Raw genomic sequence first — 7,709 nt, 5'->3', positions numbered from 1 at the left:
CCTTGAAAAAAGTTAAAACAAGAACTCTCCCAAAAAATTTTCAGATGATGAAGAGGGGTTTTGAAAAGAAACGTTTTTTTTTTAGTTGGGAATTTTTTTTTTAATATTTTTTTTTGTTTTTTCCCCCTGTTCCGCTGTTTGTTTTTGCATTCTTACCACACTTGGTCTCTAAAGGGGAACAGCGATTATGTTTAAAATTTCGCCCACCCCTTTAATAAATTTTTTAATACAACTGGACAGTTATTATTTTTTCCCGTTCCACCCCTTTTTTAAAAAAAAAGGGAAAATTTCTTTTTGAAGTTGGGGGAAAAAGCTTCGTTTATAACTATATTATAATTGTTTAATTTTTTATTTTTTTTGACAGATGAAATTTTTTTTTTTTCCCCAACCCCTTTTAAAAATAAAAAAACGACAGATGGGGGGTTTGAAGTTATAGTGTAAATATTTGCCATATTCCTAAAAAAAATGGCTATGGTAAAATGTCCCGAAATTTAAGGTTTTCTTTGCGGCATCCTATAATTTAATTTTTTAAAACAAAATCTAAAATAAAATTTCAAAAAAATTAAAAGAAAGTCGTGTGTTTGTATTTTTAAATATGTTCAAAATTAAGCGGGAAGTTCGTTGGTCGAAAGGTTTTTAAAAAAAAAAACCCAAAAAAATTTTTTATCGTTTTTTTTAAGAAATCTTTTCAAATCAATTCAAAATTTTCCCTTTACTGCTATCCGTTTAAAAAGGGTGTTGTCGGGTTGGGGAAGACCTTGAAATTTTTTGAAAGACCCCTTACCACTTTGTCATTGTCCCCTTTTTTTTTGATGAGACTGTGCTTTAAAAAAGGGGTTTGTTTCGGAACGGTTCGTTTTTATTTTCCCCGATATTGTCGGGCCCTTAAACTTTTTTTTTTAAAACAACTAAAAAGCCGGTTGGGTGTTCAAATTTCCCTGAAAAGGTTTCGCGTTGGGGGGTTTTGGGAAGTTTTATTGAAAAAATGAACAAAATTTTAAACTATTTATTTTTAAAAATCCCCCCAAAAATATAAAAAATTTTGTTTTCAAACCATTTTTTTTTCTATTCAATTTTCTTTAAAATTCCTGCTGCCTCATCTAAAAATTTAACCCCCCCCGGCGGAAAAATTTTTTTTTGGCAAAAAATTTCAAAGGTTAAAAAATATCAAATAGCTTATTAAAAACTAAAATATTTTCCCAAAATTTTAAAAATCGGTTTGAAAAAAGCCCTGAATTGAAAAAGGCATCCAGAAACACAGTGTTTTATAACCGGGGATGCCAGCTTCACACCCCATTTTTGAAATTGGAAACATAAAATTTTTTTGGACTTTTGGGGGCCAACGCAGGGGGTTTTTGGGGAACTTTTTAAAAAAAGAATGTCCAATGTCATCCCAACCAGGCCCAAATTTAAAACTGATTTTATTTTTAATTTTCTAAACAATTCCCAGTGCTTTTAAAGGTGGGGGCTATCCAAAAAAAAAAGAATATATATCCTTGCCATTAACCTGAAAATATGGGCGTTCTTCGGTCACTCCTAAAACCCTAGATAAATAGACAAAATTAGATCCCTGATCTGAAACAAAATGGCAAGGTATGAGACCTTTGTTTTGTAATTGGGTGAAGGCTTAAAATATATCCTTTTTGGCGACATTCCCTTTACATGAACTATGGACAATGAAGTAGGAGAGTGGGTGTGTCCAAGGCATTCCACCAATACCTTGAACCATAAGAGTCATTGCACTATTACCTATACGAGACGTACGATTTTCATCGCCGTAATCTTCTACTCCTATAATCTTATCGTATTTAGGGACGTATTGGAAATGTCTCTTAAGTGCCATTTCATCGCACAAAATTGATACAAACTTTGTTCCTGCGTAAAACCCCGACTTCAACTCTAAACACTTTAAAGAACTATTACTACAACCGGGGTCTCGATGCCATTCGGAAACGAACTCGTCAAGTGTTCTCTCTCCCGGAAATCTAAGAAGAGGTTTTAGGTGTCTATATGCTAAAGGTGAAAGAAAGTATGCACCTAAAGCCAAAGTTTTAAAATAGGTGTCGTATCTACGACCTTTTGATTAACGGCTACAATTTACTAAACTATTTTTCATTATACTACTTATTTGAGGAGGAATATTTCTATTAAAATTTTCATAATTACTAACCTCTCCTAAATTTTTTGTTCACTTTTTCTAAAGTCTTCTTTTTAATTGACCGACATTTATTTTTAATTGAAATTTTAAATTACTAATCTCCTCATCTTTTTCTTCTAATTTAACCCTCAAACTTACATTTTCCTCCATTATTTTTAAGTTTTTAGACGCGAAGGATGTCAAACTAAAACTTGTTTGACATCCTTTTTCTAACGAACTATCGCCCATGGAAATATTTTCAAAAACTCCTATTTCCTGTTCTAGTGCATCTTCTGCTACAGACGCTAGCAATAACAGGTCGCTTGAAATTGAGGGATTCTCGACCAATTTAGGTTCAAAATCTAATATTCCTAAGTCGATAGTCGAAGTAGGATCGCTAAATTCTACCTGAAAACTGGGTGTAGGAGTTAAATTTTTATCCGGAACCGCAGTCGGCGATAGTTTTTTCAAATACCGGACTTCATCCGAGACGTGGCGGTCACAGGCATATAAATATTTTTGCCGATTTTCTCCTACGCCCAATCGTTGTTTCCAAATACTATGCCTAAGAAAAAACAAATATACCCTAAACCTTAATACCTTTACTTATAATAATAAATTTTAAAATCTTATATCGACTACAAATAAAACCAATACTGTTACATTATAACATTTATTAGTATTATACGAGTAGAAATAAATGTAATACGAGTAGAAAGTATAGTAATATTTAATAGATCCAATTTAATATGTTGTTTGGAGTAGCGCAGTAGATGTAAATATTACTATAATTATAAATTATAAGTACAAATAAATGTTATACTTTCTACTCGTATTACATTTATTTGTACTTATAATTTATAATTATAGTAATATTTACATCGACTACGCTACTCCAAACAACATATTAAATTGGATCTATTAAATATTACAATACCCCTTTGCAAGACGGGTAGCTGCAAACGTGTAAGGTGGCTTGTTATTGTTCACTTGCATTCGTTAAAATATTTGTTACTTTTGTTCAGAGAGTGGGGAAAAAAGTAACACATAGCTATTTGATGTTCAATGGTTATCTCGCTCTAACCAATGGCAAATATCGCATGCTGCCTTGTCTGTAACAGAATACATGCATTTGTTAAATAAAATTCCACAGTATGTTACGGGTAACAAATTCTTTTGTTAGCGCATTCCTTACCTATGTGTTATGGATAACAAAAAGTATTTGTTACCCGAATATCTGTTAGTGTTATTATTTTCGTTATCATTAAAATAAATTAATAACATATAAGCATGTTATAGAAGAACATTCCAGCAGTAACAAGATTGTCTGTTACCCATTTGTTACTTTTAGCAAATTCAATTCTTTTAAATAAAATTCAGTTTTTTTTATTACTTCGCTTTATTTCATAATAACATCACAATAATCAAATATTTACTTAAACTAATAGCGAGCTCCACGTAATGCTCGTCCTCCAAGTCACCGGTGATGCGGCTAATTGAAAGGTGCGTCTTTGTTATACGCATCCAAACGCTCCAAATGATTTCTGTAATATTAAAAATTTTAATTACACACACGACATTCAATTCACAATGCTTACCTTTTCCTCGTTGTTAATCTTTTTCGTTTACTCTATATAAAAGAAATTAATAACATATATAGTATAAATGTATATAAGAAATTAATTATAAAATATCAAATATCAAATAACGAAATAACGAACTTACCTCTTTAAAAACCAAAATAAACTGCGCTGTTCGTTTTCTTCTTCTTGAAAAATGGGGCATTCGTCTCTCCTATTCTAGCAAGTTAATATTACAATATGTTTAGAATGTCGATAGTTTTTCTCTATCCTACTTACGTATTTTCCCATTCAATTGAAAATTCCAGAAAATGTAACAGTGTTAGTGAACAGCTGAAAATGTTTCAATATGTTTGTGCAATCTGTTACCTCCGTCTTGCAGGGACTATTTACTAAATTACATTACATTTCGCAAGTATAATATATTTTTTATCATGCAATAAATTGCATCTAAAACAATATCAAAATAGGCACAATTTAAGAAAAAATATTTCTAAATTTCACTAAATAACTATATTTTTCTACTAATTAAAATTATTTACGAACCTGGATCCATCCTTCTCCTTGTTGGGGAAATTGAAAAACCGTCGCGCTCCTACGCATCCAGCCACACACTTATATTTAGTTCTCGGCATTTTCCTATAATACGTTAGGAAAACATAATATATTTATATACATGTATTTACGATGGCCTTAATAATATACTTACCAACTTTATTTTTAGTAAAAACACTTACTGCCCTATTCTGAAAAAACCTCTCAACCGAGTTGAGATGAAAATTTGAGAGATTTCTTGTGAGGCATATTTTGTGAGGCTATTCTTGCTCAAACCTCATAAGAAAAAAGCTTAAAAAAGTCACCACGTGAGGTAGAAAGCTTTTTGCTGTCAAACGGCTGTTTTAGTAAAAATAAACAAACAAAAACACAAATGGATAATAAAGATATGTATGCGTCTGTGCTTGAGGGTGAAACAATCCCAATGTGGGTACAATCGATTGCGCCGATTGTGCCCTTGATCCCAAATTTCGTGTAAAATCTTTCAGAGAAAATTTATTTATTTATATTTATTTGTATTTATTTATCTTACCCAAATTAAATTTCACTGCCCTTAACATCCATAATTAATTTCGAAATAAAGTGCAGAGCTCTAGACACAGAGGACTGGCTCATAGAGAGCATATAACTATTACCAACGCATTTTTGGTAAGAGCCATGCCCGTAAAAATACAAACACGCCAGGAAACGTAGATCAAAAGATATACTCGACTTCTGCACATCATGCGGCACCAATTCACCTATAAGTACTTTACATAGCGATTTTGGGAATCGAAATGTATTTATAAATGTTGTGTCTTGCATGGTAAAAGGATCGCTTTTGTCTCGTAAACCCTTCAAAATTTTCCTCCTACCCCCGATTCCTCCTCCTCAACAATTGCCGCATACACAAAGAACAGTACCTCCATGCTAGTTATAAAACTCAAATATTTTTTAAAAAATGTCAAATATTGATGTAAAACAAAACAAACACAGATGTTTTGTTTTATGATGGCTGCTTTCACACGTCACAGATATTTGTGATAATAGTGAGCATTTGAGCTTTTGAATTTTCGCCAGAATAAGGTAACCCCTCACTATAGTGAGAAACATCACTGTAGTGAGGTTGGTGACTTTTGTGAGGGCATGAGAATAGGGCTGTTATACGCTGTATTTTTAATAAAAAACCTATACACTATATTTTCACAACATGTACTCCTCAATGAAAAATAACGAACTAATTTTGTTAGTTATTTTTAACGGCATTTTGTCTGGCAGTTCATTGTTTAGCTTGTCACCTGATTCGTAGCCCATGAACTTTCAGTATTGCCATACCAAACCGTGAAGATCATGGGCTCTCTCAGAAAGCGAAGAGAGGAGTTTCGGATCAATTTATCCATGCTGGAACTGAGAGAGCAATTGCTAAACGTCAAAACCTTTGACAGCTAATCGAGTTCAGTAGGTTTTGACGTTTATCAATTGGAAACGAGCGATCTTAACAAAAAAATATGTAAACGGAAGGATTTGTTGCATCGTTCAAGACCACTTATAGATATGAAAAACAATGAAAATTAAATAAATTTGTGAAATTTAAAGGTATTTCATGAAACGTTTTGTAATTTGAAGCATCATGGTATTAGTTTCAATTTAAAATGATTAAAAGCATTTAATGATTGAGAGCTAGCAAGCTTAAATCCTTTTATTGGGTATTGAAAGGTCAAAAGTCAGTTGTTCTATTATACTTTATAAAGATTTAAATAGTTTCTCCATATAATAAATAACCACTGCATAGCAATTTTTATTCCTACTAAATGTTGGGTGTTTCAATTTAAATGCCCACAAATTATTATTTTCAATCTGGCCATAATGGAAAATGTTATAAAAAACGCTAATTTTGAAGCGCTCTCACACTGGAATAAGTTGTACATCCCTTTATTCCTGGTATTGGTATCGTTTATTTTCCAAAATTCATACACAGCACATGTTTTCGAATGGCCACCTTACCAACGTGTTGTTTAATTCTTTCTGATAAATGCTTCCAATCTCAAATTCCGGTACACCAAACTTTATTCCTTTGTGAAGCAAATAACCAGCAGGGTTGACAATTGGTAGCGTCTAATATTTTGGAATAACACAACCAAAACAGATTAACTGGCCAATATTTAGACCACGAAACGTAGTACAATTTTGAAAGACACTTACACCTATTCTCATGCCCCCACAAACATTACCACACTCACTATAGTGAGGGTTACCTTATGTTGGCGAAAATACAAAAGCTCAAATGCTCACTATTATCACAAATATCTGTGACGTGTGAAAGCAGCCATCATAATACATAACATCTGTGTTTTTTTTGTTTTACATCAATATTTGACATTTTTTTTTAAATATTTGAGTTTTATAACTAGCATGGAGGAACTGTTCTTTGTGTATGCGACAATTGTTGAGGAGGAGGAAACGGGGGTAGGAGGAAAATTTTGAAGGGTTTACGAGACAAAAGCGATCCTTTTACTATGCAAGACACAACATTTATAAATACATTTCGATTCCCAAAATCGCTATGTAAAGTACTTATAGGTGAATTGGTGCCGCATGATGTGCAGGAGTCGAGTATATATTTTGATCTGCGTTTCCTGGCGTGTTTGTATCTTACCAAAAATGCGTTGGTAATATTTAAATGCTCTCTATGAGCCAGTCCTCTGTGTCTAGAGCTCTGCACTTTATTTCGAAATTAATTATGGATGTTAAGGGCATTGAAATTTTTTTCCCTTCAAGCGCGCAGAATGTTTCAGATACAAAGAAGGGGTAAAATAAATAAATAAATAAATTTTCTCCTCAAGATTTTGCACGAAATTTGGGATCAAGGGCACAATCGGCGCAATCGATTGTACCCATATTGGGATTGTTTCACCCTATTATTTTTATTAAAACAGCTGTTTGACAGCAAAAAGCTTTTTACCTCACGTGATGACTTTTTTAAGTTTTTTTCTTATGAGGTTTGAGCAAGAATAGCCTCACTAAATATGCCTCACAAGAAATCTCTTAAATTTTTCCTCTCAACTCAGTTAAGAAGTTTTTTCAGAATAGGGCTGTTATTGTTCTGGTTGATGTTGTTGGTGAAGGTCTTGAAGGGCTCACATCAAGAATTTGACGTTTTCCGTTATCACTTAACATTTTGTTGGTAAAGTTTCCCAATACATCAGAAAATTAGAAAATTTTTGTTTACTATCTTCTCTTTCTTGACGTTGTTTGCGTTCAAATGCACCACTGGGTTTCTTCTTTTTATCTATAATTTTAGCTTTGTAATTTATTTAAATAACTAGCTGACCCGGCAGCCGTTGTCCTGCCTGAAATTATGTGTTTTGAAACGAAAAGGAAGTTGAATTCATATTGTGTTGAAAATCATTTATTTTCGATTTTTCCAAATTTTTAAATGTAGCGAAGCCTGATAAACC

At 32.6% G+C, this 7,709-nt stretch overlaps 1 long non-coding RNA gene across 1 annotated transcript; it reads right to left on the bottom strand.

Moving 5' to 3' along the window:
• Nucleotides 1–3,540: 3,540 nt before the first annotated feature.
• Nucleotides 3,541–3,928, bottom strand: LOC126765992 (uncharacterized). Its single transcript, XR_007668693.1, has 3 exons — nucleotides 3,863–3,928; nucleotides 3,736–3,767; nucleotides 3,541–3,681 (listed from the first exon to the last, which is right to left on the bottom strand). It is a non-coding gene; the product is annotated as an uncharacterized LOC126765992 (long non-coding RNA).
• Between the last annotated feature and the right edge of the window lie 3,781 nt (nucleotides 3,929–7,709).

This window comes from Bactrocera neohumeralis, unplaced genomic scaffold (genome assembly GCF_024586455.1).
Source record: "Bactrocera neohumeralis isolate Rockhampton unplaced genomic scaffold, APGP_CSIRO_Bneo_wtdbg2-racon-allhic-juicebox.fasta_v2 cluster11, whole genome shotgun sequence".
Classification (NCBI taxonomy): Eukaryota; Metazoa; Arthropoda; class Insecta; order Diptera; family Tephritidae; genus Bactrocera; species Bactrocera neohumeralis.
Note: the sequence above shows the minus strand (reverse complement) of the source record. Positions and strands in the feature narration are given on the sequence as shown.